Source organism: Carassius gibelio, chromosome A17 (genome assembly GCF_023724105.1).
Source record: "Carassius gibelio isolate Cgi1373 ecotype wild population from Czech Republic chromosome A17, carGib1.2-hapl.c, whole genome shotgun sequence".
NCBI lineage: Eukaryota > Metazoa > Chordata > Actinopteri > Cypriniformes > Cyprinidae > Carassius > Carassius gibelio.
The window spans coordinates 13,554,024-13,565,364 of record NC_068387.1 but is presented as its reverse complement, the minus strand read 5'-3'; the positions used below and the strand labels follow the sequence as shown (position 1 = coordinate 13,565,364).

The 11,341-nt window shown below is 39.2% G+C and overlaps 1 pseudogene; it reads left to right on the top strand.

Annotated features, from left to right (window-relative positions):
• Positions 1-263: 263 nt before the first annotated feature.
• On the top strand, positions 264-10,496 carry LOC128031613 (protein GREB1-like; annotated as a pseudogene).
• Positions 10,497-11,341: the final 845 nt, after the last annotated feature.

Here is an 11,341-nt window from a genome sequence, read left to right as displayed (position 1 = left end):
AAGATTTTTTCATTAGTATTTGAAAGAAGTCTCTTATGCTCGCATTAATTTGATCCAAACTATAGTAATATTGTGTACAGTAACAGTAATACTGTATTAATAACAGTAATACTGTGAGAGATATTATTACAATTTAAAATAATGGCTTTCTGTTTTAATCTATTTTCAGTTGTAATTTATTCCTATGTTGTCAGAGCAAGTTTTCAAATCATTATTCATTAAATCAGTAATCACAAATGACTAGAGAAGGAAAAGTCATGGAAATGACAAGAGTCTTGGGATTAGATCTTAAAATAATAGCTTTACTTTATTTTCATGGTTTATACTTAAGCTTACCATGTTGTTCCTCTGTCCTCAGATCTCTGAAGTACTGTGACCTGCGTGTTATCAGCTGCTGGCCTCTGCAGCGCACCACTCTCGAGCAGGAGCTGGGATTGGCCGCATACCTACTGAAGACAAAACAAGATGGCCAGCACGCACGCTGCGACCTGTCGGAGAGTCACCCTGAAAAACTCAGCAGCACTGACAACGAGGAGGAGGTTGTAGTGGATGGTCAGTATGGCAAAGCCAGAAAACATGAAGTATTTACTAAACTGAGCATAAACCATTTTGTTTTAAATGTAGGAGTGATGAGGGTATGTAAACACTAAATTAGATGGTAACATGGACAAGGCACACCACAACTGGCCCAATCCTTCAGATAGTGAGGGAGTAAGAATGTCAAGCTATTAGTCAGCTCATCTGTGTTTTAACACAGTCTTCAAACACAGCTTTTGAAAAGGAAGAGGATTCTCTCCTGAGACTCCAGCATCTCCTCATTATCCGTCAGCACCTCATGTAAGGAAACAAGAGGAAATGGAGTTAAATCACCTCAATGACTGCAATGTTCACTTAGGTAGAATTGTTTCTTCCTTCAGGGACATTTCCAAAAATCCAAACCACAATGAATCAAAACATATCCAAATATAATCGATTTCAAATTAAAGGATGACTTTGCAGATTTTCAACCAGTTTTGTATTGTTTCGATCTCTGTAGTATATAAAAGTACAATGTCTAATAAATCTCCATGTTACCTGGACCCAGATGACCATGTTTATTTGTCAGCAAAAGTTGTCCTTTAATTGTAAAACTTTGGGTTGTTAGTTAAACTCATGACTAACAAAAGTGATTGTAATTCTTCGAGCAAATGTTTACAAGTTGCCACATCATTCTTTCAATTTCAAAACATTTTGTTCTGATTATAACTGATATACTAATCAAATAAACTGATAACCTGAGAGGTTTGTTTAATTTTGCTTTAATACTAATAAAACAGAACAGGTCTGTTTTGGGATTTGGGACTTGGGATGGTGAAGTGGGGCATTGCTTTCGAAAAGATTCCTGAAACAAGCAAATTCAAAGGTTTGACATACATACTTACTGACCGTACCTCTCTCTGGTGGTCTGTAGTAAACAACGATCTCCCTAGACTGGGTAACCAGTCCTCCCCAGCTGGCTCTCAGCACCTCCATTCTGACTGGACACCTTTGGATAAAGACAAGCAGCCCAACCAGAGGCGGCAATCCAAATCCATTTCATCTGGTCTTCGTCCACACGGGCATCTCCTCTATGGCAGAGCTGCTCCTGGGCACGCAATCTCAGCTGCCCACCTGTGGTGCTGCTCCCTAAGGCTGTCTACGACCTCATCTCCACAATGGATTCCAGTGGCCTGCCCAAGTCGACTTCCTTCCTCCCACACTCTTCAGTAGAGTGGGTCAGCTCCTTTAGACCTGTCCTCAGCAAAATGATGACCTGCACCGAGCAGTCGCTGTACTATCGCCAGTGGACAGTCCCTAAACCCCACCACATGGACAGCAGTAACCGAGCGCAAGGACGCACTGATAACTTCCACCCTCGAAAGCTGCTGCTAAGTGGGCCACCACAGGTAAACGAGCATCTGGAACACTGGATGCCACTGTCTGTATTTGGCTGGTGGGTTAAAATAGGAATTTGTTGTGTGTGTCCAGGTGGGAAAGACTGGGGCATATCTGCAGTTTCTGGGTATTCTCTCTCGCATGCTGATCAGACTGATGGAGGTGGACATCTACGATGAGGAGGACATCAACTGCAGTAAGTATTAAAAGGGAAAGTGACATGACATAAAGCCAAGTATGGTGACCCAAACTCGGAATTTGGGCTCTGCATTTAACCCATCCAAAGTGCACACACAGCAGTGAACACACACACACCATGCACACACACCCGGAGCAGTGGGCAGCCATTCATGCTGCATTATGGCCCAATACAGCCCAATACAGTTGGGGGTTTGTTGCCTTGCTCAAGGGCACCAAGGTGAAGGTATTGAGGGTGGAGAGAGTGCTGTACATTCTATCCCCCCACCTACAATTCCTGCCGGCCCGAGACTTGAAGTCACAACCTTTGGATTATAAGTCCAAATCTCTAACCATTAGGTCATGACTTCCTTTATATTATAGTACTACTTCCTCTAAGTAGTACTGCTAGCATATTACTAGCATATTGGCTGATTTTTAGTACTTATAAAGCACATATTAATGCTTAATTATCTTTTGGTCACACATCTTCACGTGATACAGATTCACAGGTCCAATTTCACCACTTCAACTTGAACATTGGAATTCAGAGAAATTTACACAAGCTTGTGTTTCCTGTCTTCCCATTTCCTTCTCTATTTTGCATATGTATGAATGGACACTAATAGAGCAAAAAGCGTTGACTGACGTGTCCTTTAGGGATGAAACTTGAAAGGAATCACATTTTTCATTTGGGAATCAGTTTGATTATACTATTGCACTGTAAGGTCTTGATTAAATGAAAAGTATAGACTCATAAGAATAATTCGGACTACATTGGTTGCACTGTATGTTTTTTACTGACTGAAAAGAAGCAACTCGTAAGAGTAATTTGTGCAGGATTCAGAGTAGTCCAATTGCACTGCTGTTTTTACTTCCCTAAAAAGAACAAAATCATGTTATACTAGTGCTGCTGTTCATTTTTGCTTTAAGTCTTAAATCTGTCTGATTGTCCTATAGGTATCAGTGAAGTTTTAGATTTCTTGCTCCAGATTTCGAGAAAGACTTGGTGAGATATCATCAGCCTGTTGCATTCTGGCCCAATACAGATATTCTGCGAGGGATGCCCTTTGATTACACCATCCATGACCCTAAATACGAGGACATTAGCTCTGTCTACTCGCCAGACTTCACTCCAAATTTAAATGGTGAGACCATCAAGACAATCATATATGGTTTAGTTGAGCTCTACTATTGTAGTTCTGGTCATTTTATTAGGTAAGTATTGTTGAAATTGTTTGGTTTGTCTTTACTGCTTTAGATGGAAACTCCAGGAGGCAGGAAAATATGTATCTACACAGGCGAACGGCATGGATAAAACTCTCTAAATATGCAGCTTACAACACATACCATCATTGTGAGCAGTGTCATCAGTATATGGGTTTTAATCTGCAGTATGAGGTGAGCCCCAATACAGTTCATGACACAGCTCTCTTGAATACTTGAATCTGATTGGTCAATGGTAGTATTAAAGGGTTCATATAATGCTTTTTTAAAGATAATTTTTTTGTGTATTTAATGTTTCTGAATATGTTCACATGCTTCAATGTTTAATTTTTTTTTTTTTCAAAGATGCATGTCAGCAAATTCAAGTTTAAGTTTGGGAGCTTTGACTCCATGTGCCAAACAAACTGTCAGGAATTTGGGCGTGACTTTCGATTGCAGCATGAAATTTGATACACAGATTAGCAATGTAGTAAAAATGAGCTTCTTCCAACTTCGTTTGCTTAGTAAAGTTAAGCCTTTTCTTACAAGGCACGATTTGGAAAAAGCTTTACATGCCTTTATTAGTTCAAGGCTTGATTATTGCAATGCTCTTTATGTCGGTCTGAGTCAAACATCTCTTTCCCGTCTGCAACTTGTACAAAATGCTGCTGCTCGCTTTTTAACCAGTACTCCTAGAAGAGCACACATTACTCCGGTTTTAGCTACTCTCCACTGGCTTCCAGTGCGTTTTAGGATTGATTTTAAGATTTTATTGTTTGTTTTTAAAGCTCTAAATGGGCTAGCCCCTGAGTACTTGTCTGAGCTTTTAACTCTGGGTGGACAAAATCGGCGCTTGCGATCTTCTGATCAATGCACTTTACAGGTCCCTAAGTCGAAGCATAAACAGTGGGGTGATAGGGCCTTTGCTGTTGCTGGCCCTAAGCTTTGGAACACGCTCCCCCCTGACATGCGCACTGAAACAGACATTGTACTTTTTAAAACTAAACTTAAAACGTATTTGTTTAAATTGGCATTTGATACGCAGTAGCGGTGTAACATTGTAACATTGTATTTTTCTACTCTATTCGAATATTGTGTTCAAATGATGTGTTATTTGTATCTAATGTGAAGCACTTTGGACACCTTGTGGCTGCTGTAAAGGGCTATAGAAATAAAGTTTGATTGATTGATTGATTGAAATACTGTAGATTAAAGTCGGTCCTCTATGCCACTCCTCCCTCAAACACGTCATTTTCTCTTCCAACAAGTCTTTTTTGAACAGTCAATAGCAAATACGTCAACTAAAAACAAAACACACATATAGTAGCTGATTAGAAGTGCGAGATTGTCGTAGCAAAGTCAGAATTACCTCCTCTCCTGGGTTCATGAAACGGTCATCCATAAAATGCATTGCTGTTCTGTTGTAACTTGTAAGTAATCTTAAAGGGGGGGTGTAATGCTATTTCATGCATACTGAGTTTTTTACACTGTTAAAGAGTTGGATTACCATGCTAAACATGGAAAAAGTTCCAAAAATTAAGTTGTACGTTTGAAGGAGTATTTTTGTTCCGAAAATAAATCTTCCGGTTTGTCACAAGTTTCGGAAAGTTTTTTTCGAGTATGGCTCTGTGTGACGTTAGATGGAGCGGAATTTCCTTATATGGGTCATAAAGGCACTTCTCCCGGAAGAGCGCGCGCTCCCGTATAGCAGAGCAGAGACATTCACTGACCAGAGCAAGAGACTGAATTGTCACAAAAGAAGTGTGTTTTTGGTTGCCAGGGCAAGACAACCCTGCACAGATTACCAAAAAAACCCCCAGCATTAAGAGACCAGTGGATGGAGTTTATTTTTACAGAGCATCGACGGAGTTGTGCAAGTGTTTGTGTTTGTTCCCTGCATTTCGAAGATGCTTGTTTTACAAACAAGGCCCAGTTTGACGCCAGATTTGCACATCGTTTATTTCTTAAAGATAATGCAGTCCCAACGAAAAAGGGTCACGATCGTGTGTTGGAACCGCAGGCGGTGAGTAAAACTGCTTCGAATATCTCTGTGTTGTTAACTTAGCTATCGGCACGTAAGCACATCAAGTAAACAACATGCGATGTTGTCATCAAACTGCACTTTCCACATGTAAAGCTTAAAAGAAAAAAAAAGAAAAATAAGACGCCATAAAGTGGAACTTAGTCATTTTCCAAAACCGCTAAGCAAATATATACAGTTTCAGTACATACCACATAGAGACGTCGTTGCCGATGCTGCTCTTGTTAAATTTCAGCATCTGGATCTGATTCTGGATCATAAACGGCTGAATCTGACTGTTAGCCATGGTTTGTTTTAGATGTTTTTTTCCTCATGGTAATGTCACAGATTCCACATGCTCTCAACGCAAAAGCATACTGGCGCTTGTGATTCTTTAGCTCCGCCCACACGTCACGCCTCCAGCCACTCGTGTTTTTCCGGGAAAAATCGGTACAGACTATCTTTCTCTTATAAATACAATAAAACTAAAGACTTTTTGGAGTTATGAAGGATGCAGTACTACTCTATAGGTACTCAAGATTAACAGGATATTGAGTAAAAACGAGCATTTCACCCCCCCCTTAAAGATTCCTAAATGCATCAACTTTCAGAAGGCCAAATAAAGTGCTTTTGCTTTAGCTTAGAAACACAGCATCTCCCTGATACGGCTGCTTCAACACTAACTGTGGTTAATGAAACCACACCGTCTTACTTGCGTAAACATTTGGGCGGCATTATGCAAATATTTCCACATAATGACATAGGGGCGTGTTTGAACGAGCCGTGTTGGGGGGGGGGGGGGGGCGTGGCAGAGTCTTGACTTTGATTAAGAATATCTCTTTGGTTTTGAGACTTTAGTCTTTGCAAATTTCAGGGATCTTATCTATGCACAATCAACTTGTAATGCTCCAAAGAAAAAGGAAAACTTGAAATCGCATCATATGATCCCCTTGAGATTCTACTCCATAGAATAATCTATAATTTGTGTATTTTTGTCTGACTGTATTTTGGGATGTTGATTATCTGTTTGCAGCTGTACGAGTCCACCCTGCATGCCTTTACTTTCTCTCACCTTCTACTGGGAGAGGAAATCCAGCTCTACTTCATCATTCCCAAATCCAAATAACATTACTTCTCCTTCAGCCAATCAGGAGGCCAGCTGGAGAGCATGAGACTGCCTCTTACTTCCGATTGGGTACTGACCAGCAGTCAACTAGTAGATGCCAAACGTGCCATGACTGCATGATGAAAACTACATTTTCACTTAATAGTTTCAAAAAACAAACTAGCAAACGTCTTCTTAAGGGTTTAGTTTACTAAGCTTGACTAGTTCCAGAATATTTACTGACTAATATGTAATAAAAATAACAACAATTAAAGCTAGATTTGATGCTTGCAGAATCCTGATGCTATCAAAAGTCCAATATTCATGCCCACCACCGGTCGCCATGAGCACGGCTTGTTTAATCTGTATCATGCCATGGAAGGAGCCGCCCACCTGCATATTCTAGTGATTAAAGAGTACGAGATGGCCGTCTACAAAAAATACTGGCCCAACCATATTATGCTTGTCCTACCCACTATCTTCAATGGAGCTGGAATAGGTAACCATCAGTAGATTATCATACTGTCTAATTGATGTTGATGTCTGTGAGGTCTTTAATAAAGTTGCTTTTTCTCCCACATTCTCAGGAGCGGCTCATTTTCTGATTAAAGAGCTGTCTTATCATAACCTGGAGTTAGAGCGGAGCTGGAGAGTGGAGCATGGCAGTCGGCCACAAGATGTCTGGCCCTTCATCATCCTTGCAGATGATTCTTGTGTGATGTGGAACAGTGTTGATATTGATCCAAAAAGGTACTTAATTTTGTATTTACATTTATTTACACTTTTGTTTTTACATTTTTCATATATTCATTTTATTATTTTTGTTTTATTTTTGGTAGCTTAAAAATGACTTTTTGTGAGTATTATAAATAAATAATATATTATTATTATTATTATTATTATTATTATTATTATTATTATTATTATTATTATTATTATTATTATTAACAACCATAGTTCCCCTTCTAGTGAACTCCACACATTGGGGAATGCAGCCTGCATGACTGATGTCTGAAGCACGTGTGAAACAACGCCAGTCTATTGGTCTCCAATGAGAAGCTCTGTTCACATTTGTCTCTCTTCTTGAGTGATGAGTGACAGGTATTTGTGTCTCACAGTTCGGGTGCCGCTGCTGCCAAAGCACAGTGAGGCCTTGGATTGCAGGATTAGCGGCTTAAAAGTGTTACTTGATTTGAAAGAAAACAGTGCATCCATGTGGCAAGAGCTTACACTGCCTGCATATGAACTTCCAGGTACCCCAGCCTAGGACGTCATGGGCCAGGTGGACCAATAGACAAGCACACATGCTTCAGACACCCATCATGCAGGCTGCGTTCCCCAATATGCCCCCTAGGGGGCGCAGCGTCTCGTTCCCTCTCGGAGAACCATGGTTACATGCAAAACCCAGGATGTTTTTAACTTCATCTTCTAAAAAGATGCCTGACTCAAAAAGGTGCATTAATACTTAAAATGAATTAACACTTAAAAGACATTTTCTTCCTTTGATTGATTGCACTTTATTCTCGCCATGAATATAGCCTTAGAAGCTGGTATGGCGTTTAAAAGAAAGAAAGAAAGAAAGAAAGAAAGAAAGAAAGAAAGAAAGAAAGAAAGAAAATTTTAAATGTATTTTTAGCTTGAAATTAGTTTTTTTGAGTATAATTTTTATTCTGATTATTATTTATAACACATTAAAAACTTAAAGTAACTACAAATAAATAAATACAAATATATCCAGTCATCACAAAAGACTGATTGAATTTCATTGATCAGGAAGTATAGGAAGTTTGTTTTGGATCATCTGTCTTAGTTTGTGTATTTGTATGTCTTTCAGTGGTACCGCAGGGACAGAAAGAAATGTGTCCTTCAAACAGGTTCTTCAACACATGGAGTCTTCTCCAGATATTACTCAATATGGCTTATGTGGAATGAGGAAGTGGTCCAGTCATGGAGGTGGGGCCGGACGGCAGGAAGAGCCCTTCTCGCGTGGACCCTTACATGACTTCCTGCTCCTTAATGTGGACCTCACAAAAAATGTGCAGTACAACCAGAACCGGTGAGTCCTGAGAGAAAGTCCAACTAATCTGGTTGTTTTTTCCTCCATTATTGTCCAAATATTCACATCTCGCTCTCTCCACACTAGTTTCAAATGTGATGATGTGTACTTCAACCTGCGTGCCCACAGTGCAGGCCTCCTCATCTGCAGGTTTAACAACTTCAGCGTGATGAAGAAGCAGATCGCCATTGGTGGATATGGGAACTTTATCATCAAGACTAAGGTAAGTTTCTAGCAAACGTCCAAAACTGTACTCATGCTTTACTGTATAGATGTATGATAAAAGTCATATTCCTTGAAACTAATAAAACAATTGAACTGAATTCTCCACAGATGACCGATGTCCCCACCACAATCTAGCCATCTCAGTACATCTGTGCTCCAGACAGCAAGCACTTGTTCCTGGCCACACCAGCTCAGCTACTGCTGGAGAAATACCTCCAGCACACAAGCCATCGCCTCTTCCCCCTCAGTGCCCAAAACTACAGCCACCCGGTCCTCTCTGTCGACTGCTACCTGAACCTCAGCCCAGATGTACTTCAACAGACTATTACTAGCTTAAAACATTCCATAGTAGACTGGTGTAGAGCTGGGGAATTAATTGAAATAAAACCGAAACATCTCAACTGAAATCAAATCACAAAGACTGCAATTTAATGAAATAAATAGATGTGTTACATGATTCAGAGAGAATCACAGAACTCCATCTCTGCATGTGCTCAGAGTATGGGTTGCTTGTAAAGTGCATTTTGGAAACAACATAGTAAATAAACCTGCTGCTGTCAACTAAAGTGAAGCTTTTTGAGGGCTACCTGCAGTTTTCTGCCAAAATAAAAGCTTGTTGCTTTAATGTTTGAAAATGAAGGATTACCTGTTGTATAGCTACTGTGTGACCTAGCTGCTTCCTTTCACATGATTTTTTTTTTTGTTGTTGCTTTTTTCTGTTCCTTTTCTGTTGCTTTGTTTTGTCAGCTCCAAACCTCACTCCATTAACTTCAGCACTACTGGTCTGCTCTTCAGTGGCCTCCTCCTATACTTCTGTGATTCCTTTGTGACTCCTGGATTCCTTAAAAAGTTCCAGTTCCTGAAAGGTAAAGACCAGGCAGAAAAATAATAAATCCATCAATCTGTCTGTCCACTTAGCACATGAAAACATTAGGAAATGATCCTCTGTTTAAGTCAGCATTTGCTCTTTTCTGCTCCAGCGGCAACTCTGTGTGTGATCTGTCCTAACCGGAGCTCTCTACGTCACACTGTTGTTCGGCTGGAACTGGAGGATGAGTGGCGGTTTCGTCTCAGCGATGAGTTTCAGACTGCCAATGCTAAAGAGGACCAGCCTCTCTTTTTCCTTACAGGAAAACACATATGACTCTCAAAGCCTGAAGACTCAGCACTTTGGTCTTATCACCTGTCCTGTCTGTATGTAACAGTAGCTCTGTAAATAATGCACAGGATGTGCTCTAAATTTACTGCTTGCTTGTTGTTGTTTTCTTTCTCTTTTTAAGATCATGCAGGAAAAGTCTCTGATTATTACATTAAATATAAAACAGACCCTCAAAACAGGATTTACTCACACCTATCAATGTTTAAAATGTATTTATTTACCATGAGTCTGTGACATTTCTAAAAAAAAAAAAAAAAAAAATCTTTCTGTGTTTTATTGTTTGGCATTTTAATCTTTTTTTCTGTCACATACAGATCTTTTAACGTCAGCTTAATGCACAGTTATGAAGTGTTAAAAGAACACATTGAAGTATTTTGTAGAAAAGAGTATTTTTGTAGTTGTGTTTGGCGTGTGGATGAAGGCGTAACGGCATTAAAGTACTTATGTCTTACATTTCGAATCTTTACAACCTCTGCTCAACAATGCTTTGCTTTTACTGCTGTACGTCTGTATGAACACATGAATGCAGAACAGTCATATTTTTACCCCCTGAAAGAAAAGTATAAATCTTGTGTATTGGGCATGCATTTTATTAAAGTAAACCTCTTGGTCTTAGTTCATAAAGATATGTTTGAAAATGAGTATCAGTGCTATAAAGAAACAAAACTTTTAATATCTGTCACTTAACTGTTATGATTTATTTATGATAATCTCTGCCTTAATTACAGCAATTTTCCCTTACTACTGATTGTTTTCTTGTAGACAGACTATTAGCTTAATTACACGGTAATTATAGAAAATTTATTTTATTTTTTATTTTTCTACCAGTTAAGAAGTGATGTGGTAGAGATACTAAAAAGAAAACATTTACTATTTTGTTAGAGCTGAAGGTTATGATTTAACGGGCTTAAAAATCATATGTGTTCTTTATCATATCTATGATCATAACAGATGCATGAGCTTCCTTGTGTAATTAAAAGGGTCCAGCAGAGGGCACTAAACTTCATATTTGCTGTATTGTATGAGTAAACTGGTTGTTCCAAGTGTTTTCCAAATAATGTTTGTATATTGCAGTTCACAAAAATCTCAGTTGTTCATGCCTACACAAACTGAATTTATTAATAGTAATACTTTGATAAATGCAGTTTCTATGACAACACATCTCCTCATCATCATACTCTGTAGGGCAGGATGGGTGCATTAATTACCTGCTAGGCATGTTACGAAACAAGTTAACAGCATGTACCATTGATCATTCTGTTAATAAGGGATCAATGTGTCACCCAAAATGTTTATAGCACCCACGGCATGTGTCATGTTTCTGTGGATCCTTAGGTTATGACCGTCCACAGCTTTCAGTTAAATTCACACATGATACTTTATATTTCAATCCACATCGGTGTCACCCATACATATCTTTCAATCACAAATCATTTGGAAATGAATCTAAACCTCAACCTTTGAGCTGAGCTTAACTGA